The sequence below is a fragment of the Microcaecilia unicolor genome, chromosome 2 (assembly GCF_901765095.1).
Source record: "Microcaecilia unicolor chromosome 2, aMicUni1.1, whole genome shotgun sequence".
In the NCBI taxonomy this organism is placed as follows: domain Eukaryota; kingdom Metazoa; phylum Chordata; class Amphibia; order Gymnophiona; family Siphonopidae; genus Microcaecilia; species Microcaecilia unicolor.
In genome coordinates this window covers 345,856,071-345,880,484 of record NC_044032.1, presented here as the reverse complement: position 1 = coordinate 345,880,484, position 24,414 = coordinate 345,856,071, and the positions used below count along the sequence as shown (strand labels likewise).

At 47.8% G+C, this 24,414-nt stretch overlaps 1 pseudogene; it reads right to left on the bottom strand.

The window, feature by feature from the left end:
* The window catches only part of LOC115462068, a 199,128-nt pseudogene that overhangs the window by 147,904 nt on the left and 26,810 nt on the right, over positions 1-24,414 (bottom strand).

Genomic DNA, 24,414 nt, shown 5'->3' with positions numbered 1-24,414 from the left:
AGTGGCTGGGGGCTGAAGCTTGGGTCTGATGGGAGAAAAGGGCTGGGGACTGGTGGGATAGTGGGGCTGAAAAGGGGGGCATGTGGGAGATGTGGGCTGGGGCTGGAACTAGGGACAGGTGGAATAAGGGGGCTGAAAAGAGGGGGCAGAGAGAGAGGGGACAGACCCTGGATGGAAGGGGGAGTGTGAGGGAGGGCAGACCCTGAATGGATGGGAGAGGGAGGGCAGACGGATTGAAGGGGCAGAGAGAAAGGGTAGATGGTGGGTGGAAGGGGGAGAGAGAAAGAGGGCAGACTGGGGCAAATGGTGGATGGAAGGGGCAGAGATAGAGGGCAGATGTGGATGGAAGGGAGAGAGGGCAGACAGTGGATGGAAGGGGCAGAGAGAGAGGGCAGACAGTGGATGGCAGAGAGAGAGCGAAGACAGATGCTGGATGGAAGGAAGACAGTGAAAAGAAGATGAGGAAAGCAGAAACCAGAGACAACAAACTGTAAATAAAATATATATTTTTATTTTTTTGCTTTAGGATATAGTATTGTAGCTGTGTTAATAAATGTTTATAAATAGAACATGTAAATAAGGTAATCTTTTTATTGGACTAATTTTAATACATTTTGACTTAACTTTCAGAGAACAAAACCCCCTTCCTCAGGTCAGGATAGGATACTGTAACAGCACTATACTATACCCGAGGAAGGAGATTTTGGCCTCTGGAAGCTAAATGTATTAGTCCAATAAAATGGTATTATTTTATTTTCTGTATTTCTTTTATTTCTATTTGTTAATTTGTAAAGTGGTGATTGGTATTTGTTAGTTTTTTCAAATTTATATCTGCTGTCTTTATATTTTGCACAGTACTAGGGGACATTTTCTGTTTCTGTGGTGTTGCATTGTATGCAGAGTCTGGCATCGGGGGTTCAGTTTAATTTTTGTCTAAATAGAAAGTTTGTGATTACTTATTCTATAGTGGATTAGGGTGTATCTGTGTTTGTGAAAAAGACGTGGCTTTCGGTTGGCATTGACTGTGCAGGATCGACGATCTGTACTAATCTGTCTGTTTTCGTTTTACAATAGGTGAATTGATGTTCTAGTGTTCACTGTAGTGTTTAAGATGCTTTCCTTTTCCTTGTGTGACTCGTACAAATTACTGCTTATGGTATGGTAGAATTGCTCTATAGGACCTGAGTGTTTTGTATTCTCGGTATGCCTAGTACTGGATTTGGGGGGGGGGGGGGGGGTGTAAAAAATGACCGGCCCCGGGTGTCAACTACCCTAGCTACGCCACTGAGTGTGGGTAAGGGTTTTGGTGGGCTCAGAAAGGAAAGGACAAATTTTGGTGATATTATAGAGAATGAAACGATAGGTTTTAGCAGTCTGTTGAATATGTGGAGAGAAAGAGAGACAGGAGTCAAAGATGACCCCAAGGTTACAAGGTGATGAGACAGGAAGAATGGGGGAAGAGGAGAGGATAGTTTAGGGGGAAAGATAAGAAGCTCAGTCTTGGTCATGTTTAGTTTCAGATGGCAATAAGACATCCAGGCAGCAATGTCAGACAGGCAGGTTGATACTTGGGCATGGATTTCTGCAGAAATTTCTGGTGTAGAGAGGCAGATCTGGGAGTCATCAGCGTAAAGGCGATACTGAAAACCACAGGATGAGATCAGAGTACCAAGGAAAGAAGTATAGATGGAGAAAAGAAAAGGTCCGACAACAGAGCCCTCAGTACACCAACTGATAGTGGGATAGAAGTGGAGGAGGATCCACCATAGTAACATGGAGGGGCATAATCGAACGGGGCTGGCCATCTATAAGGGTGGCCATCTCTAATGACAGCTTCGTAAAGCGGCATACCCGACCGTATTATTGAAACAAGATGGCCGGCCATCTTTCGTTTCGATAATACGGTCGGGGCCGTCCAAATCTCAACATTTGGGCCGGCCTTAGAGATCACCGGTGTTAGAGATCGCCGCCATTGGTTTTCGTCGATAATGGAAACTAATGGCGGCCATCTCAAACCTGTCCAAGCCATTTGGTCATGAGAGGAGCCAGCATTTGTAGTGCACTGGTCCCCCTGACATGCCAGGACACCAACCGGGCACCCTAGGAGGCACTGCAGTGGACTTCACAAATTGATCCCAGGTGCATAGCTCCCTTACCTTGGGTGCTGAGCCCCCTAAACCCCGACTCCCCACAACTGTACACCACTACCATAGCCCTTAGGGATGAAGGGGGGCACCTAGATGTGGGTACAGTGGGTTTCGGGTGGGTTTTGGAGGGCTCACAATTACCACCACAAGTGTAACAGGTAGGGGGGGATGGGCCTGGGTCCACCTGCCTGAAGTGCACTGCAGTACCCATTAAAACTGTAACAGGTAGGGGGGGATGGGCCTCAGTCCTCCGGTGGTCATCTGGTCAGTTCGGGCACCTTTTCAAGGCTTGATCATGAACAAAAAAGGACCAAGTAAAGTTGGCCAAATGCTCGTCAGAGCCGGCCTTCTTTTTTCCATTATCGGCCAAGGCCAGCCATCTCTTAACCACGCCCCCGTCCCGCCTTCAGTACACTGCCGACATGCCACCTTGAACTTTGGCCGGCCCTGTGATGGAAAGCAGTTGATGCCAGCCAAAATCGGCTTTCGATTATACCGATTTGGCCGGGCTTAGGAGAAGGCCGGCCACCTCCCGATTTGTGTCGGAAGATGGCCGCCCTTCTCTTTTGAAAATAAGCAGGATAGTAACATAGTAGATGACGGCAGAGAAAGACCTGTATGGTCCATCCAGTCTGCCAAACAAGATAAACTCATATGTGCTACTTTATGTGTATACCTGACCTTGATTTGCATCTGCCATTTTCAGGGCACAGACCGTAAAAGTCTGCCCAGCACTATCCCCGCCTCCCAACCACTAGCCCCACCTCCCACCACCGGCTCTGCCACCCAATCTCCGCTAAGCTTCTGAGGATCCATTCCTTCTGAACAGGATTCCTTTATGTTTATCCCATGCATTTTTGAATTCCGTTACCGTTTTCATCTCCACCACCTCCCGCGGGAGGGCATTAAAAGTATCTACCACTCTCTCCATGAAAAATTACTTCCTGACATTTTTCTTGAGTCTGCCCCCCTTCAATCTCATTTCATGTCCTCTAGTTCTACCGCCTTCCCATCTACGGAAAAGGTTCGTTTGCGGATTAATACCTTTCAAATATTTGAACGTCTGTATCATATCACCCCTGTTCAGGTCAGCAAGTCTCTCCTCAAACGTCTTGTAACGCAAATCCCATACCATTTTTGTAGCTTTTCTTTGCACCGCTTCAATTCTTTTTACATCCTTTGCAAGATATGGCCTCCAAAACTGAACACAATACTCCAGGTGGGGCCTCACCAACGACTTATACAGGGGCATCAACACCTCCTTTCTTCTGCTGGTCACACCTCTCTATACAGCCTAGCAACCTTCTAGCTCCGGCCACCGCCTTGTCACACTGTTTTGTCGCATTCAGATCCTCAGATACTATCACCCCAAGATCCCTCTCCCCGTCTGTACATATCAAACTCTCACTGCCTATCACATACATCTCCCGTGGATTTCTACTCCCTAAGTGCATCACTTTGCATTTCTTCGCACTGAATTTTAATTGCCAAACCATTCTTCTAGCTCCTGCAGGTCCTTTTTCATGTTTTCCACTCCCTCCTGGGTGTCCACTCTGTTACAAATCTTAGTATCATCCACGAAAAGGCAAACTTTACCTTCTAACCCTTCAGCAATGTCACTCACAAATATATTGAACATCCCCAGTCCACTTTGTCAAAAGCCTTTTCGGTATCGAAGCTGATTAACATTGCTGACATGCCATCCATCTGCACCTTTTCTAACGCTACCAGTATCCTCCTCATGTTCTTTGCTATCTTCCTCCCCCTAACAAATCCCACTTGAGATTTCTCTATCAAAGAGGGAAGATATCTGGTTAATCGATTTGCCAATATCTTAGCTAAGAATTTTGTTTCTGAATTCAATAATGATATAGGGCGATACGCAGTGGCATAGCCAAGGGTGGGCCTGGGTGGGCCTAGGCCCACCCAGTAGCAGCACCCTATGATGTGGCTGGCAGGGATTCCCAAGCCCCACCAGCTGAAAACTCCCAACAACTGTCTCTCCTGCATACCTTGTAAATAGCAGACCTTTGCCTGCAGCAAGCAGCGGCTGATACATACTGCTCGCACCGGCCCCACAGCCTTCCCTCAGACATATTCCCACCTATAAGGAAATAGGAAGTTGCATCAGTGGGAAGGCTGTGGGGCCAACATGATCAGTGTATATTAGTTGCTGCTTGCTGCCGGTGAAAATCTGCTATTTAAAAGGTATGCGGGAGAGGGGGGATGTTTGAGAGACCATATGGCAGGCAGGTGAGAGAGGGAGAGTCCAAATCACCTGTGGGACAGGGCGAGGTTCTTTTGCCCACCCATCTTGGGCCCAGGCCCACCCAAAATTGGATGTCTGGCTACGCTCCTGGCGATACGATTCTGGGTGCTGTGCCGTTTTACCCGGTTTCAACAGGACCAATATATGGGCTTGGTTTAAATGGGTCGGCATACATCCACGCTGGATGATGAGATTGAAAACCTCAGCCAACACCGGACTGACTTCGGCCTGCAACAACTTATAAAACTCATTACTCAGGCCGTCAGGTCCCAGAGTCTTTCCCAGGGGGCTCTGTTTAAGCACCCAAGTCACCTCATCTACAGTGATATTTGCATTCAGCACCCGTACTTCATCAGCTGACAACTTAGGGAAATTTACACTTGAAAGGTATGCCTCACTAGGTGTTGTGATCCCCACTTGTGGTGTATATAATTTTTCGAAAATTGTTTTTAAAATTTGGGAGATTCCACGATCATTGTGTATTAATGCCCCTTGTTTATCTGCTAAGGTAAGTACTTTGTGGGAACCTATCCTCCTATTTATTAACCTTGCCAAAAACCTCCCTCCCTTATTGGCAAACTTATATAATTGATACTTATAGTGTGCTAAGGATGTCTAGACTTTTTGATGTAACAACTCATTAAGAGCCTGTTGCGACTCTAGTAGCTGGATCCGAATGCTCTGCAAATGCTCACGGCTGTATTGCCGCCTCAGAAGCGTCACTCACTTCTCCAGCCGAAGTATTTCCTTGTGCCTCGCCTTTCTTTTAAAACTGGCATACACTATGATTTCTCCTCTGAGTACAGCTTTTGCAGTCTCCCAAAAAAGCACCGGATCCGCCCTATGAGTCTCATTATGGCCCCTATATTCCTTCCAACTATTTATTAGGTGAGGCAAAAATTGGCCATCTCGATACAGCCAGACTGGGAAGCGCCACGAATAATCTCCCCTAGGTCCCCCCTCCAGACTCAACCTCACCGCCACCCAGGCATGGTCTGATACCACTAAAGGGCCTATTCTAGTATGTTCCACCTGAGTAAGCAGTTCTCTAGTTAGTAATACAGTGGGGGAAATAAGTATTTGATCCCTTGCTGATTTTGTAAGTTTGCCCACTGACAAAGACATGAGCAGCCCATAATTGAAGGGTAGGTTATTGGTAACAGTGAGAGATAGCACATCACAAATTAAATCCGGAAAATCACATTGTGGAAAGTATATGAATTTATTTGCATTCTGCAGAGGGAAATAAGTATTTGATCCCCCACCAACCAGTAAGAGATCTGGCCCCTACAGACCAGGTAGATGCTCCAAATCAACTCGTTACCTGCATGACAGACAGCTGTCGGCAATGGTCACCTGTATGAAAGACACCTGTCCACAGACTCAGTGAATCAGTCAGACTCTAACCTCTACAAAATGGCCAAGAGCAAGGAGCTGTCTAAGGATGTCAGGGACAAGATCATACACCTGCACAAGGCTGGAATGGGCTACAAAACCATCAGTAAGACGCTGGGCGAGAAGGAGACAACTGTTGGTGCCATAGTAAGAAAATGGAAGAAGTACAAAATGACTGTCAACCGACAAAGATCTGGGGCTCCACGCAAAATCTCACCTCGTGGGGTATCCTTGATCATGAGGAAGGTTAGAAATCAGCCTACAACTACAAGGGGGGAACTTGTCAATGATCTCAAGGCAGCTGGGACCACTGTCACCACGAAAACCATTGGTAACACATTACGACATAACGGATTGCAATCCTGCAGTGCCCGCAAGGTCCCCCTGCTCCGGAAGGCACATGTGACGGCCCGTCTGAAGTTTGCCAGTGAACACCTGGATGATGCCGAGAGTGATTGGGAGAAGGTGCTGTGGTCAGATGAGACAAAAATTGAGCTCTTTGGCATGAACTCAACTCGCCTTGTTTGGAGGAAGAGAAATGCTGCCTATGACCCAAAGAACACCGTCCCCACTGTCAAGCATGGAGGTGGAAATGTTATGTTTTGGGGGTGTTTCTCTGCTAAGGGCACAGGACTACTTCACCGCATCAATGGGAGAATGGATGGGGCCATGTACCGTACAATTCTGAGTGACAACCTCCTTCCCTCCGCCAGGGCCTTAAAAATGGGTCGTGGCTGGGTCTTCCAGCACGACAATGACCCAAAACATACAGCCAAGGCAACAAAGGAGTGGCTCAGGAAGAAGCACATTAGGGTCATGGAGTGGCCTAGCCAGTCACCAGACCTTAATCCCATTGAAAACTTATGGAGGGAGCTGAAGCTGCGAGTTGCCAAGCGACAGCCCAGAACTCTTAATGATTTAGAGATGATCTGCAAAGAGGAGTGGACCAAAATTCCTCCTGACATGTGTGCAAACCTCATCATCAACTACAGAAGACGTCTGACCGCTGTGCTTGCCAACAAGGGTTTTGCCACCAAGTATTAGGTCTTGTTTGCCAGAGGGATTAAATACTTATTTCCCTCTGCAGAATGCAAATAAATTCATATACTTTCCACAATGTGATTTTCCGGATTTAATTTGTGGTGTGCTATCTCTCACTGTTACCAATAACCTACCCTTCAATTATGGGCTGCTCATGTCTTTGTCAGTGGGCAAACTTACAAAATCAGCAAGGGATCAAATACTTATTTCCCCCACTGTATGTAATCAATGCGAGACAATGTGGAGTGGGCCCTCAAAACATGCGTGTACTGTAATCCCTCTCCAGTGGATTAAGAGTTCTCCACAAATCCACAACGTCCAGGGCCTCCTCCAGAGCTACAATTCCACTCCTTGTCCTAGACAGCTCCCTCCCCGTCGGCCTAGATCTATCCAGAGCCAGGTCTGCTACCTCATTCAGGTCACCCCCCAGTACAATTTTTTTTTATTACATTTGTACCCCGTGCTTTCCCGCTCACGGCAGGCTCAATGCGGCTTACATATTATATACAGGTACTTATTTGTACCTGGGGCAATGGAGGTTTAAGTGACTTGTATCTCTCCCAGGCCCTGTATCCTACGAATAACCTGGGTAAAAAACTGCTTCTCATATGTATTTGGGGCATATATGTTACCTAACACCATAGGCTTTCTGTCCAACACCACTGACGCCCAAGACATACCTCCCCTTAAGGTCCCCTACTACTTTCTTTACTTCCACATGTATTCCTTTCCAGATCAAAATTATCACTCCTCCTTTCCCACCCATTGGCGGGGATTCAAAAATCTCTCCCACCCACCAACGTTTCAAATTTGCGTGCTCTGTTTGTGTTAAATGAGTCTCCTGCAAAAATGCAATTGATGCTTTCTGATCATTAAGGACTTTTAATATTTTCTGCCTCTTAATTGGTGAATGTATGCCCCCCACATTCCAGGTTACAATTTGCAATGTTGTCATACCTCCCTTATTCGGCCATCACTTCTCTCCTGCAACATACATTCATTCAGACCCGAGGCATGTTCCAGCAATCCCCCCCCCCCCCCCCCCCCAGTACTTCTGTCAATACATCCAGCTCTTGTTTTCCATCTCCTTTAGCACTCGGAGCTCCACAACACTCGCACAGTCCCTGCTCACAAACTCTCAGCCCCTTTCTCCCTCCCCCCTCCTGCCCAACCTCCTTCCCCTCCCTCCCCCTCCCCCACCCACATACATTACCCCTCTCATGCCATTTGGCATTGAACCCCCACGATCAGGTGTAATATTGAGGGATCAAACCCTCTCACTGTCCCTCCGAAGCGAATGTTCTTGATCCTTGCTCTTGGGCCCCATTCTTGGCACTCCAGTTCCTTTGCTATCAACACAACAAACTCCTCCAAGGGTGACATAAGATTCCATATTATTTCCTCAGTCTCCCTATTTCTGGTTCCCCTTTCAGATCTATGCAAGTTTTTCTCAAATTTCCAGTGGGCTAGTTCTTTTCACCAAAAGTCCACTATCTTGTCTTCACTCCCTGCTGGGTGCTCTCATTAATTTATCCACATAAGCCTTGGCCTCCTGAACTTTTTCAAAAAAGAGGGTTTGTCCATTATTGATCACCTTCAGCCGCGCAAGGTACAGAAGACTAAATTTGTACTTCATTCCAAACAGTTTAGAACACAGCGGTGCAAAGTCTTTTCTTGCTGCTGAAACTTTTGACGAATAGTCTTGAAAACATTTTAGCGCCCTGGTACTCCAAGGTTTTCCCTGCTCTCAAAGACTGTAGAATTTCCATCTTATGAGCGTAGTTTAAAACCTTTACGATTACCACTCTAGGTCGCTCTGCGTTTTCTCTTCTGGGTCCCATCCGGTAAGCCCTCTTTATTTTCAGCCCCTCCGCTAGGCTTGTATTCAACAGCGCCCCTGCCAGCCATTGTTCCAGAAATTTACAGAGATTTCTTTCCGGCAAGTTCTCAGGAAGACCCACCAGTCTAAGATTATTTCTCCTAGAGCGGTTCTCTAGGTCTTCCACCTTCGTTTCTAATTCCATCAGCCGGGCAGCCATTTTAGGTTGTTCTTCCGCCACCTTCCGAATATCTTCCTCTGCCTTCCCCAGCCGCTGCTGTGCCTCATGAAGATCTGTCACCAGAGCCGCTTGCCTCTCCTCTATGCCATCTAGTTTATCCAATATCAGTTGTAGTTTCTTCCCCACCGCTTGCTCCACCGCTGCTTTGACTTCTTCCGTTATTTCGGCAGCCCACAGCGAGCTGGGCGTGTCCGCCATCTTGGACTCTCCTACCCGCGCTTTATCTTTTACCTCCTTCCGAGCGGATTTTGACGCCATCAGCCGCTTTGCGTATCACTCTTTACGAGCCTGCGGAGTGGGTGTCTGTATGCTTCTTTTTATTCCCTGCTCTTGTCGGGAGGGATGCTGATATCGAATGCAAGCGTTTCGGGTGTACCGGAGCAGCTACTTCATACGACCTCGCTACTCCATTCCCCAACCGGAAGTCATGCTTGTTTGTTTTAAGAGTCTTATTGTAAAGAGATGGCTATATCTTATTTCTTCTCATTTTTGCTATGTCATAAGCAGTATATGCTTGTTGTTTTGATTTCTTTATGGTGTGCACTTTACTATACCCTTCTTATTTTATTTACTGGATAATCAGAGTATTATTTATTTATTTATTTGTAATTATTTGTTTATTTGTACTTGGTATTTAAGGTAAAATTATGTATCATACCTGATAATTTTCTTTCCATTAATCATAGCTGATCAATCCATAGACTGGTGGGTTGTGTCCATCTACCAGCAGGTGGAGATAGAGAGCAATCCTTTTGCCTCCCTATATGTGGTCATGTGCTGCCGGAAACTCCTCAGTATGTCGATATCCAAGCTCCATCCGCAGGACTCAGCACTTAGAGAATTACACCCATAAAGGGACACTCTGCCCAGCTCACCACCGCCGAAACGGGGGAGGGGAATCAATCCAGCTCATCCCCACACAAGTGGGGGAGGGGAATCCGTCCAGCTCATCCCCGCGGAGCGGGGGAGGGACACCACACCCGCCGATGCGGGGGGATCTGGCTTATCCTGCAACCGCAACCGCGGAAGGAGCTGACTGACCCTAACACCGCCGAAGCGGGAGGGGTACAAAGCTGCCCTACTGCCGCACGAAGCGGGAGGGAGCGCCGGCAGAATTTAAGTCTCAATCTAGCCCCGAAAAACGGAGGGGAGAGGAATGCAGCAGCTCACTGTAACACAAATTCGTCTCAACTCTTGAAGAATCCATTGAAAAACTTGAACACGAAGTCCTCCTGAACAGGAACTGAAGACTAAACTTGAACCTGAAATGCAACCAGAATATAACCAATACAGATATCTGGGAGGGACTATGGATTGATCAGCTATGATTAATGGAAAGAAAATTATCAGGTATGATACATAATTTTACCTTCCATATCATCATGCTGATCAATCCATAGACTGGTGGGATGTACCGAAGCAGTACTCACCCAGGGCGGGACATTGAAATCCCTGACCGCAACACTGAAGCTCCAAACCGGGCCTCCGCCCGAGCAGCCACAGTCAAGCGGTAATGCCTGGAGAAGGTATGGGCCGAAGCCCAAGTTGCCGCCTTGCAAATCTCTTCCAAGGAGATGGACCCGGCCTCTGCCATCGAGGCCGCCTGAGCTCTAGTGAAGTGAGCCTTCAGCTGGATAGGCGGCACCTTCCCCGCGGCCACATAAGCCGCTGCAATGGCTTCCTTGACCCATCTTGCCACTGTAGGCTTAGCAGCCTGCAGACCCTTACGAGGACCTGCAAACAGGACAAACAGATGATCCGATTTCCGGAAATCAATGGTCACTTCCAAGTATCTGATGATGACACGTCTCACATCCAGATATTTGAGAGCAGAGTATTCCTCTGGGTAGTCCTCCCTACGAAAGGAAGGGAGACAGAGCTGCTGATTCACATGGAAGCGAGAAACAATCTTGGGCAGGAAGGAAGGCACTGTGCGAATAGTCACTCCTGCCTCAGTGAACTGCAGAAAAGGCTCTCGACATGAGAGTGCCTGGAGCTCGGAAACTCTTCTGGCTGAAGTGATAGCCACCAAAAAGACTGCTTTCAACGTCAGGTCTTTCAGAGATGCCCTCGACAAGGGTTCAAAAGGCGGCTTCTGCAATGCTCTTAGCACCAGGTTGAGATTCCACGCAGGCACCACTGAGTGCAGAGGAGGGCACAGGTGATTAACTCCCTTGAGAAAGCGCACCACATCTGGCTGCGAAGCCAGGGAAACACCCTTCAGGCGGCCCCTGAAGCAAGCCAGAGCCACTACCTGGACTTTAAGGGAACTGAGCGACAGGCCTTTTTCCAGACCTTCTTGCAGGAACGCCAACACTGAAGAAATTGGAGCAGTGAAGGGAGAAAGTGAGCCTGCTTCACACCACGCTGCAAAGATACGCCAAACCCTGGCGTAAGCAGTAGAAGTAGAGTGCTTCCTCGCTCTCAGCATAGTGGCGATGACCTTGTCTGAGAAGCCCTTCTTTCTCAGACGCTGCCGCTCAATAGCCAGGCCGTAAGACCAAAGGGGGAGGGATCCTCCATCACCACGGGACCCTGATGTAACAGGCCCTGCTCCACTGGCAGCCGCAGAGGATCGTCGACTGAGAGCCTGATCAAGTCCGCATACCAGGGACGTCTGGGCCAGTCCGGACCCACCAGGATTATCCGGCCCGGATGCTTTGCCACCCGGTCTAGCACCCTGCCCAACATGGGCCAGGGCGGGAACACATAGAGAAGCTCTTGTGTCGGCCACTGTTGGAGAAGAGCATCTACTCCCAGGGATCAAGGGTCCCGTCCTCTGCTGAAAAAGCGCGGCACTTGGCAATTGGCCGATGACGCCATCAGATCTAGGCTCGGCTGGCCCCAGCGCTTCGTGATGTCCAAGAACGCCTGAGCAGATAGCTGCCACTCTCCGGGCTCCAAGGTACGGCGACTGAGAAAGTCCGCCTTGACATTCATGACTCCGGCAATGTGGGCCGCTGACAGCTGTTCCAGGTTCGCTTCCGCCCACTGGCATAGATTCATGGCCTCCTTGGCTAGAGGGGCGCTCTTGGTACCTCCCTGGCGGTTGACATAGGCCACAGCCGTGGCATTGTCCGACAGTACCCGTACTGGCTTCAACGCCAGTACCGGGATGAACTCCAAAAGCGCCAACCGAATGGCTCTGAGTTCCAGGAGGTTGATAGACCACTGTGCCTCTGCAGGAGACCAGAGCCCCTGCGCTGTCCTTCCCAAGCAGTGGGCTCCCCAGCCCGACAAAGAGGCGTCCGTCGTGACGACAATCCACTCCGGGGTCACCAGAGGCATTCCTGCAGACAACTTGTCTGTCTGCATCCACCAGCTCAGCGCCTTGCGCACTGCTGGGTCCAAGGGAAGGCGCACAGCATAATCCTCCGACATCGGAGTCCAGCGCTGCAGCAGAGAGTGTTGTAGTGGTCTCATATGAGCCCTGGCCCAGGGCACTACTTCCATCGTGGCCGTCATAGAGCCCAACAGCTGCACATAGTCCCAAGCCCGAAGAGGAGAGGCTACTAGGAACTGGTCCACCTGAGCCTGAAGCTTGACAATCCGATTGTCTGGCAGGAACACTCTGCCCACTTGGGTGTCGAATCGAACTCCCAGATACTCCAGGGACTGAGTCGGGCGCAGCTGGCTTTTCTCCCAGTTGATGATCCACCCCAGGGAGCTCAAAAGAGCAACTACCCGGTCCACAGCTTTGCCGCACTCTGCATAAGAGGAGGCTCGGATCAACCAGTCGTCCAGATAAGGATGGACTTGTACTCCTTCCTTTCGTAGGAAGGCCGCGATGACCACCATTACTTTGGAGAAGGTCCGCGGAGCAGTAGCCAACCCGAAAGGGAGGGCTCTGAACTGGAAGTGTCGTCCCAGGACTGCAAAACGCAGAAAGCGTTGATGAGGAGGCCAGATGGAAATATGCAGGTACGCTTCCTTGATGTCCAAGGAAGCCAAGAACTCTCCTGCCTTCACTGCCACTATAACAGAGCGGAGAGTCTCCATGCGAAAGTGCCGCACTTTCAAGACCCGATTGACCTCTTTGAGGTCGAGGATAGGCCGGACAGAACCTCCTTTCTTTGGTACCACAAAGTAAATGGAGTAACGCCCCTTGCCAGTCTGATTTTCTGGCACCGGAACGACCGCACCCAGGCGGATCAGGTTGTCCAAGGTCTGCTGCACTGCCACAGCTTTGACCAGAGACTTGCAGGGAGAGAGTACAAACCCGTCTCTTAAGGGTCGGCAGAACTCTAATTTGTAGCCGTCTCTGATGACTTCCAGCACCCAAGCGTCTGAAGTTACTTTGGTCCACTCGCCCAGAAACGAGGACAGGCGTCCTCCAATCTGCACTGGGCCATGGACCAAGACCCCGTCATTGGGTACGAGACCCTGGGGGAGGACCGGAGGACGTACCTCCGGGACGGCGGTCTCTGCGAAAGGAATGCTGCTTGGGGGAGAAGTTCCTTTTGAAGGAAAAGGGGACAGAGGAGCCCGACTTGCCCGGGCGGTACCGACGGGCTTCTTGAAACCGTCCTCTGGAGATACCGGGGCGAGCACTGGCCCGAGCCCTGACCTCTGGTAACCTCTTGCCCTTAGACGTGCCGAGATCGGTCACGATTTTGTCCAGCTCGACCCCAAAGAGCAGCTTGCCTTTAAAAGGCAACTTAGCCAGGCGGGACTTAGAGGCGTGGTCCGCAGACCAATGTTTCAGCCAAAGCCAGCGCCGCACAGAGTCTGTCTGAGCCATGCCTTTAGCCGAGGCTCTCAAGACATCATACAGTAAGTCTGCCAAATAAGCCAAGCCCGATTCCAGGGCCGGCCAGTCAGCCCTCAAGGAAGGATCCGAGGGGGAAGCCCGCTGCACCAACGTCAGGCACGCCCTGGCCACATAGGAGCCGCAAACTGAGGCCTGCAAACTTAAGGCAGCTGCCTCGAAGGACGACCTTAAAGCCGCTTCCAATCTTCTGTCTTGGGCGTCATTTAGTGCCGTGCCACCTTCCACTGGCAACGCCGTTTTCTTAGTCACCGCAGTGATTAAAGAATCCACGGTAGGCCAAACAAAGGCCTCACGCTCACTTTCAGGCAAAGGATAGAGGCGGGACATAGCCCTAGCCACTTTGAGGCTCGCTTCCGGGACATCCCATTGAGCCGAAATTAAGGTGTGCATGGCATCATGCACGTGGAAGGTTCTAGGCGGGCGCTTCGTCCCCAGCATAATGGCGGAGCCAACAGGGGCTGAGGGAGAGACGTCCTCCGGAGAGGAAATCTTCAAAATGCTCATGGCCTGCATTAACAGGTTGGGCAAATCCTCTGAGCGAAAAATCCGTGCTGCAGAGGGGTCATCCGCTCCATCCAAGCGGGAATCCGTCTCTTCCAAGGAATCCCCAAAGGACCGTTGGGAGAACTCAGATACGCTGCCCTCATCTACATCAGAGGAAACAGCGTCCTCTAAGGCCTGGGCATCCACCCGAGGGCATTTACTTCCGGGGGCCTCAACCCCTTTATCGGACAAGGGAGAAGGGGCAGCGTTCTGCATAAGGAAGGCCTGATGCAGCAGCAAAATAAACTCGGGGGAGAAACCCCCCAAACTGTGCAATTCAGCAGCCTGGGCCACAGCCCTAGACGCACCCTCAACCGGCGCTCGCAAGAGCGGGGGAGAACCATGCTGCGCATCCAAGATGGCGTCCGGCGCGACACTCCGCGAAGGAGCCGCGCGGGAAGAACGGCGCTTAACTTTAGCCGCTTTTTTGCCGTCGCCCAAATCAAGGGCGGCCATGGCATGAACGTCTCCGAGCTCAAGGGCGGCCCAAGAAGAAGCCGTCCGAGCAGAGTGGCCGGCCAAGATGGCGGAGGCGAGCAGCGGGGGATGGGCGTTTATGGCGGGAAAAACCGCCGCGCCGGAGGAAGACCCGGGACACTGACCGGCCTCCAAACTGACACCCAACAAGGGCGAATCAGACTTTAAAACCCCCGCATCCCCGCTAGAAGCACACACGCGGTCCGGGGAGCGATTCTTCGCGCCCTCGCCCTCCGACGCCATAGGCCACGTGGAGATCAATCGGGGAACCCCCTGCCCGCTATAAAAAGGTAAAAATTACCTGCTTCTCGCTCCGAGCTGTAACGACCTGGTGTCCCAGTGAATAGCTGCAATAAACGTTTAAATAAACGTCGAAATAAACGCCCTTAAGGACGTTCAAAAATTTTTTTTTTTTTTTTTTTAACGGAGCCAGCGGGAGGGGGGAGAAAAGGAGGGACCTGGCGCCACCAGGTTTGCACTTGCTCAAGAAGAGCCCTCAACCCCAGGCACTCAACAAAACCTAAAAATTAGGCTTGGAGGCCTAGCCAGAGCTGCTGCTGTGTGTGACCACCACCTGCTGAGATAGAGAACATACTGAGGAGTTTCCGGCAGCACATGACCACATATAGGGAGGCAAAAGTTTGCTCTCTATCTCCACCTGCTGGTAGATGGACACAACCCACCAGTCTATGGATTGATCAGCATGATGATATGGAACGTATATTTTGTTTCTATTCTGTAAACCGCTTCGATTTAGGTGATATAGAAATTAGAAAATAAATAAATACTTGAAATCTCATTTACCGTCTACATGAATCTTGCTATGCCTTTCATACTGTATCTGTTAGATAAACACAGTATGCTTGCTAATTCTGATTATCTCATTGCACATATGTTACTATGGGGCTCATTTTCAAAAGAGAAAAACATCCAAAAAGTGGCACAAATATGCATTTGGATATTTTTCTCACAAAAACGTCCAAACTGGTATTTTCAAAACCAATTTTTAGATGTTTTTCTATGAAGTCCATAAGAAGTGCGCTCATATCACAAGGAGGTGTGTCGGGGCATGGTAAAGGTGGGAGCTGGGCATTCCTAACACCTGGACGTTTTTCAGCCATAATGGAACAAAACAAGATATTTTGGTCTAGACCTGTTTTCAAAATGAACAAGGCACAAAAAGATGCCCTAAATGACCAGTGACCCCCCCCCCCCTCAATAACCCCCCCCCCCCCCCAGTGGTCACTGACCACCCCTCTCACCCCCCAAAAAATGTGAATAAAAATGTGACTTACCAGCCTCTCTGACAGCCTCAGATGTTAAACTTAGGTCTTTTAGAGCAACATGCAACTCCCTGGAGTAGTGTAGTGGTCAGTATAGTGCACAGTGGGGGACCCAGGTCCCTATCGCCATCTACCTGCCACACTTGTGGTGGAAACTGTGACCCCTCCCAAAGTCACCAAAACCCTACTGTACCCACAGATAGGTGTCCCCTTCACCCATAAGGGCTACTGTAGTGGTGTACAATGGGGGACATTGTGTTCTGGGTGGGTTTTGGAGGGTTCAGGGGACAAGATAAGGGAGCAAAGGTGAGATGTGCACCTGGGAGCATTTTCATGAAATGCACAGAAGTGCCCTGTAGGGTGCCCTATTGCTCTCCTGGGATGTCTAGGGGACCAGTCTACTAAAATTGCTGGCTCCTCCTATATCCCAATGGCATGAAACACTACATTTTACACTTACTCGTTTTTTGTTTTTTTTCAAAAACGGACCAAAAAACAAAAAGTCTAAAGCACAAAGCCTTGTTCGAAACAGTATTTTTGAAAAAAAAAAAAAAAAAAAAAAAAGATAGACTTTCTTTTTCAAAAATGACCTTCTTTCCTATTTGAATTTTGGACATTTTGTGCAAAACATCCAAAGTTGGACTTAGACATCATATCAAAAAGGCTCCTCCACATCTCCCTTACTGTACCTGTTACATATAGGCTTCTTAATGTTGTCTAGCTTATTGCACAAATCTTACTATATCTTCCGTATTGTATCTGTTCTCCGAACACGACATGCTTGATAAATTTTATCATCTTATTGAACGTATGGTACTTTCTTCCTTATTGTATGTTAGGAACAATATATGCTTGTTAATTTCATCTTATTGCATATACAGTACTCTATGTTTCTTAGTGAATGAGCAATTCTTGTTAAGTTTCATCTTTCTGCAAGTATAATACTTATCTTCCTTATTGTATTCTTTAGATAAACAGTATATACTCATTAATTTTGATCATCTTAAGGCACGCATTACTGTAATCACCTGATTGTCATTGCTGCTGCGGGTACACTGGTACTAAAGAAATATCCATAAGAACATAAGAATAGCCATACTGGGTCAGACCAATGGTCCATGTAGCCCAGTATCCTGTTTCCAAACAGTGACCAAGACAGGTCACAAGTACCTTGCAGACTCCCAAATAGTAGCAACATTCCATGTTACCAATCCTAGAGAAAACAGTGGCTTCCCCATGTCAGTCTCCATAGCAGACTTTGGACTTTTCCTCCAGGAACTTGTCCAAACATTTTTAAAACCCAGATGCACTAACCACTGTTAACCACATCCTCCTGCCTTTGTATCGGTCCATGGTGCAACCACACCTTGAATATTGCGTTAATTCTGGTCGCCACATCTCAAAAAAGATATAGTGGTATTACAAAAGGTACAGAAAAGGGCGACGAAAATGATAAAGGGGATGGGACGACTTCCCTATGTGGAAAGACTGAAGCGGCTAGGGCTCTTCAGCTTGGAGAAAAGACAGCTAAGGGGAGATATGACTGAGGTCTATAAAATAATGAGTGGAGTGGAACGGGTAGACGTGAATCGTTTGTTTGCGCTTTCCAAAAATACTAGGACTAGGGGCATGCGATGAAGCTACAAAGTAGTACATTTAAAACAAATTGGAGAAAAGCTTTCTTCACTCAACGTGTAATTAAACTGTGGAATTCGTTGCCAGAGAATGTGGTAAAGGCGGTTAGCTTAGCAGGGTTTAAAAAAGGTTTGGACAGTTTCCTAAAGGAAAAGTCCATAGACCATTATTAAAATGACTTGGGGAAAATCCACTGCTTATTTCTGAGATAAGCAGCATAAAATGTATTGAATGTTTTTAGGATCTTGCTAGGTATTTGTGACCTTGATTGGCCACTGTTGGAAACAGGATACTGGGCTTGATGGACCTTTGGTATGTCCCAGTGTGGCAATACTTATGTTCTTATAAGAACATAAGAGTAGCCATACTGGGTCAGACCAATGGTCCATCTAGCCCAGTATCCTGTTTCGAACAGTGGCCAAGCCAGGTCACAAGTACCTGGTAGAAACCCAAATCGTGGCAAAATTCTATGCTACACATCCCAGGGCAAGAAGTTGCTTCCGCATGTCTGTCTCAATAGCAGACTATGGACTTTTCCTCCATGAACTTTCCTCCATGAAACAGTCTGTGTGAAAGGCAGCATTACATTCTACTTGACACAAGGACTTTAGGCCTAGAATAGGTGCCCTGATACTATAGAAACGCACAGCTGGAGGGGAAGGTGGGCGTGAAACTAAGCTGTCCTATAGAGAAGCAAAGCTCGAAATTAAAGTGGGTATGAATTGGAGCTGCTCCACTGCAAAAAAGCCAAACCTTGTTATCAAGTTAGGTCACGTGACAACAAGGTGGGTCAGAGTACATCTGGAATTACAAAGAGGGCATGGAATACAGCTCTCTGCCATTAACAGTGAAACTTGCCACATGACCCAGCTGAATAATGACAACACGAGTGAGTATACATCTTCAGAAGGAACAACCACCCAACTGGAAAAGAACAGGTGGAGTATACAGCAATGTCAACTGGATGTGGCTTGGATGCTTCCTAAATTATGAGTATTGATGCATAATAATAAAAGCTGCGACCAATAAGTCCCCATAACACTTGTGTCAAGTCTGGTCATTTGCTGAATATGTACAGTAATAAGGTGACATGCTGGGTGGATGTGCCGCCTGCCTATGTTACAGAAAATAGCAGTGGCGTACCAATGGGGGGGGGGGGGGGTGGGGGCGGTCTGCCCCAGGTGCACGCCGCTGGGGGGGGGTGCCGCGCGCCGGTCAGCTTCGTTCGTTTCCATGCTCCCTCTGCCCCGGAACAGGAAGTAACCTGTTCCGGGGCAGAGGGAGCATGGAAACGAACGAAGCTGACTGGCGCGTGGCACCCCCCCCCAGCGGTGTGCACCCGGGGTGGAGGGGGGTTCATCGGCGATCCACCCCGGGTATCATCCCCCCTAGGAACGCCACTGGAAAATAGTGTTGCATGTAGATAAGGTATACAGTGGACAATGAAACATGAAAAGAAACACAGACCATCCAGATCTCATTCACTGGTTCTGTACATTTCATCCTCAATTCCAATCTGTGCAACGATTCCCTTCACTCACCAAAAACTGTTAACACCTGGCTAGAGACCTGAGATTCATTCAGGACATGGTCCCTGAACCTCAAACCTGATAGCTTAAGAAAACTGAATTCTAATTACTCAGAAATAAAAACGTAACTGAAAATCACTAGTAACACTGACCATCTATGTGAAAATTTAGCAATACTCCACAGCTCATAGCAAGGAATTTATTATAAAGGAATTCTTGGCTCACCGCTCTTGGTATCAGTATCCTCCTCTCCTCTGTCCACCTGGTCACCAACAGGAACCGCTTCCATTTTCAGAATCTCTACTATGGGCTCAGCAGTGAGACTTTCACTGCCTGTAAGAAGTAAGGAAAAATAGCTTCAGGATTTAAAGGAAAACGTAAGCCCTAAGAAAAGTAACACTTGGCTACAGGACCAGCTTAAGGCATGAGACAGGTGAGGCACTGGCTCAGGGGGACAAACTTCAAGGGCACCAAAAGTCTGTCTCACTAGCTCACCTTCCACAGCAGTGAGAGGGTGTCCTTTGATCTCACAAGTTGGTTCAGGGTGCCACACCCCCTTGAGCTGGCCCTGCTTGGCTGAAACTGAGATGATGGGAATTTTATGAGTTCTGAAAACGTAAATATCCCAATGGAAGGAGATAAGGACCCTCTGTCGCCCTGAAAATGAACCATGATATTGAACACAAATTCCTACACTCAGATAAGTACATAAGTACATAAGTAGTGCCATACTGGGAAAGACCAAAGGTCCATCTAGCCCAGCATCCTGTCACCGACAGTGGCCAATCCAGGTCAAGGGCACCTGGCACGCTCCCCAAACGTAAAAACATTCCAGACAAGTTGTACCTAAAAATGAGGAATTTTTCCAGTCCATTTAATAGCGGTCTATGGACTTGTCCTTTAGGAATCTATCTAACCCCTTTTTAAACTCCGTCAAGCTAACCGCCCGTACCACGTTCTCCGGCAATGAATTCCAGAGTCTAATTACACGTTGGGTGAAGAAAAATTTTCTCCGATTCGTTTTAAATTTACCACACTGTAGCTTCAACTCATGCCCTCTAGTCCTAGTATTTTTGGATAGCGTGAACAGTCGCTTCACATCCACCCGATCCATTCCACTCATTATTTTATACACTTCTATCATATCTCCAGATATCTCTAGATAACGGTGCTTTCAGTGCTTTTCCTGTCTCCTTTCCCCATTCTACTGCCGGTGGAAGGGTTACACAACCTTCCTCTCTCTTAATATGGATTATAATGGTCATCCTCCTTTCCCCCCTTTTGCTACTTCCATTATGGGAGCCTGCCTGTCTCCACATTTGCTTCCATTGAGGGGGAAGAGTCATCTTCCTTCCTCCTCTTCTATCCCTCCCTGCCTCCATCCTGATGCCATGTTGAATCATTCTGCTTCACTCTCTCCTCTTCCTGCTTCCTTCTATTCTGGTGCTCTTTCTTCCTGCTGATCCCAGTGGGGGCCACCTTTCCTCCAGCCTCTTCCAATAAGACTATCCTGCCTGTTCCAACAACACTATCCTGCCTGCATCTCTCCCACTGGCTGCACTGAGTGGCTCAGAAAGAACAAAAACTACAAGCTGCTGGAGGTAGGGAGGGAGATTTAGCATCTTGGAGCAGCTCTGAGAAAGTGACAGATACAAGGAAGATTACAAAAACTGATGCATTGTTAACACACACAGTGTTAACAATGCATCAATACATTTTCCTCTGTACTATTATCCCCCGTAACTTTAACACATTTAGATCTCATTTTACAGGTAAAAATATATTAAGCCAGAACGTTCTACTGCTAATGTTCTGTTGCCCTATCAGTATCAGTTGTTCTTCTATTGTTAGTCGTTCTTCCCCACTGTTTCATTCCCCTTAACGATACCTGGACCTTGTTTTAACTTAACTCCTCACAATGTAACCATAATTGTGATGTAACAAATTGTACTTCCATCATTACAATGTATTGTAAGCCACACTGAGCCCGCAAATAGGTGGGAAAATGTGGGATACAAATGCAATAAAATAAAATAAATAAATAAAAGATGAGAGACAGATAGAAGATGAAGGGAAGGGACAGAGAGACAGGAAAATGCTGGGGGAGAACAAGAGAAAGAGAAGGAATGAATGGCAAAAAAAGGCAGAGATGAATGATAATGAAAAGAGAAAAGTAAACGTAAAAGAGATAGAGCAACATATTATCCTCATAACAGGTTAGAATCAGGGGCCATGATTATAACACCTCATTCTAACAGTGCCTGGTCCACAGGAGGTGTCTTTCTTGAAGAAAATGTTTGCATTACCCCATTTCTCACTTTAATCCAAACTACATTACCTGCTTCATCCAGTTCCTCACATGTGCCTGTAGTGGTCATATTTCCTCTTTCCTCAGATTCCTGAGGCTCGGTTTTGAATCTCTCTTGCTCAAATCGGATTACAATGCCAGGCTTGACATTATGGGAGCCTGTTATAGGAAAAAGATAGTACAATATGTCTAGAAAAATTACCCTAGCTTACACGGTAAGTGCTCAGAATTATGCAGTTTTCCTAGGTTCTTCCACCAATACAGAGCCAAAAAGAGAGGGTGCTGTGGTACTGATTGCCATCAGAAATCTATTCTAGTAATACTCGGATAATTTTAATACGGAGGTGGCAACTCCTTTCCTCAAGCGATACAAACAGTTCTATTGTGGATGCTGTTACTGCATAAACATAATACAATTTCTGTTATCGAGAGGTTTTTTTTCTTTAACATGGACTCAACTCATCAGAAATCATATCAGAAATCAGAATCTTCCTGATGCCACCAAGTGGAAATCTGCTAAATCATTATCCCCCCGATATTCAGCTGGTGATGGTCAGCGTTTTTTAAAATGCTGTCACTGGCTAGATTAGCTCTGGATATTCAGTGCCGGGCCACATGCGAGCTGCCATGAGAAGTCACAGCTGCCATTTTGAAATGGAGTCACTAGGGGTAGGAGTGAGGAGGCTGAGCTCCTGCCCTCAACGAAACCCCACTGGACCACCAGGGAGACAGGTATGCCTACCTAGACACTGGAAGTCTGTCAGGGGGGTGGGGGGAAGGAGGTGCTAGGAGTATGGCGGCTTGGGCTGCAGCATCTCACCTTCTTCTGCCCTCAGTCCCTCCCCATAGATTTCAGCATCTCCCCCACTTCTGCCTTCTGCCCTGAACCCTCCCCCCCCCCATTGTGACTCTGGCACCTCACCCTCTGTTGCCCTCAGCCCCTCCCCCTGTGATTCCAGCACCTCTCTCAATCCCTCCCCTGGGACTTCAGCAGTTCCCCCACTTCTGCCCTGAACATTCTTCCCCACCATGACTCCAGCACCTCACCCTCTTCTTCCCTCAGCCCCCCCTCATGACTCCAGCAGTTCACCTTCTTCTACCTTGAGTCCCTCATGTCTCCAGCACCTCACCCTCTTCTACCCTGAGGCCCCCCCATGACTCCAGTGCCTCAGTTCCCCCCTCCCCATGGATACAGAGCCTCATCTTCTTCTGACCTCAGCTCGTCCTCCCACGCCACACGTGAATCCACTACCACTCCTTCACCAGCCCCCTCCAGCGCTCAAACCTCACTTCTTCATCGGCAGTAGCAGTCATAACAAATTGCCTAGGCCGATCAGGATCCTTTCCCTCTGCAGAGGAAAGGATTTGGGTCAGTCCAGGTAGTTTATTATGACTACCACTGCCAGCAAAGAGGTAAGCTTTGACCGCTGGAGGAGCAGGCTGGCGAAGCAGGGGAGCTGGAGTAGCGGGGGGGGGGGGGGGGATCTGGACGTTTGGCTGGAGGGAAGGGGAAGGAAATGGAAAAGAAAAAGAGTGATGCCAAAGAAAACAAAACAACAAAAAAGCTGTTTAGGGTATTGGTCCTGGCCTGCAGCATACCTTCCGGGTGCTCACGACACACCAGTTGAGAACTGTGGCTTACAGGGCACACTGCTGGTGAGGAGTAGTTTTCTTTTGTTTTTTTACTGCTTTTAAGAGATGGTTTGTGATTATGACTTTTGTTGTTAAGTTACATATCTAACAGGGAAAGGATCTTAGTAAGTAAAATGCTCAGCTTCAAAATATATTTTCCAGAAACTGTGTGAACAGTGATTAATAAATGCATTGTCACAGCTGTGAAGAAGATAGTTTGTGTTCTATTGTGTTTTTAGTTGGGGTTTTTTTTTTTTTAATTCTGAATAGTTTTCATGCTTTTCTTACTCAATAGTTTTTAATGATGAACTTGTATAGTACAATGATTTACAAACCTGTATGGCTTTGACCTTATGTTTTATACAACTGTTGGTTTTAAATTGATTGTCTTGGCTTATATTTAAATGTCCTGAGTGGTAATTCTTGCTGCATAGTAGCATCATTTTCAAGGAAAGTTTTAAACGATGAAGGTGCTAAGCAACTCCTTTAACATCAGTATGGTTAAATGTATAACTCTGTGAGTAATTTTATTAACTATTGGTTATGATTTATTACTTAATTTGTTTTGATATGAGAGGTTGTAAAACCTTTGGTTAAAGCCTTGACATAATAATTTTTCTGTTGATCTTTTATTGTTGTGCTGAGCACTAACACTTTTAGGGTTCCTTTTTACTAAGCCGCGCTAAAAAGTGGCTGAGGTAAAATGACCCCATTTCTTTTTCCCTTAATGGCCAACTGCGAATTTCCCCATTAGTGCATGGCAGCCCTTACCATCATCTATTTTGTAGGCGCTAGGGGCTCTCGCACTAATCTGGCATGCGGCAATGCCCTCACACTAACCAATTAGCACGAGGAACCCCTACTCTCCCCCTAAAAACATGCCCCCACCCTAAAGAATAAAACCTATTTTGTAGCATCGGATTGGCATACAACAATTGGCGCACTACTGCGGGATGCCTCAGCACGTCCCGCAGCAGTGCTTTTTGGCACATGGTAGACATGCACAATTGCCTACCACCACTTAGACTGGGAATGTGTATCCCAGGCCCTCCTCCCTGGTGGTATGTACATATAAATATCTGAGCTCCTTTTTAAAATAATTTTATGCACACGTTGCATGCATTATACACTCCAGCAGTACTTTAGAATAAAAATTTAGGCTCATATAGAGCACACCACTCAGAACGCTTGAGTTATTTATACATCTAACGTGGATGGGCATAATCAAACGGGGCCGGCCATCTATATGGGCGACCCCGAAAAGCGGCATACCCGACCGTATTATCAAAACAAGATGGCCGGCCATCTTTCGTTTCGATAATAC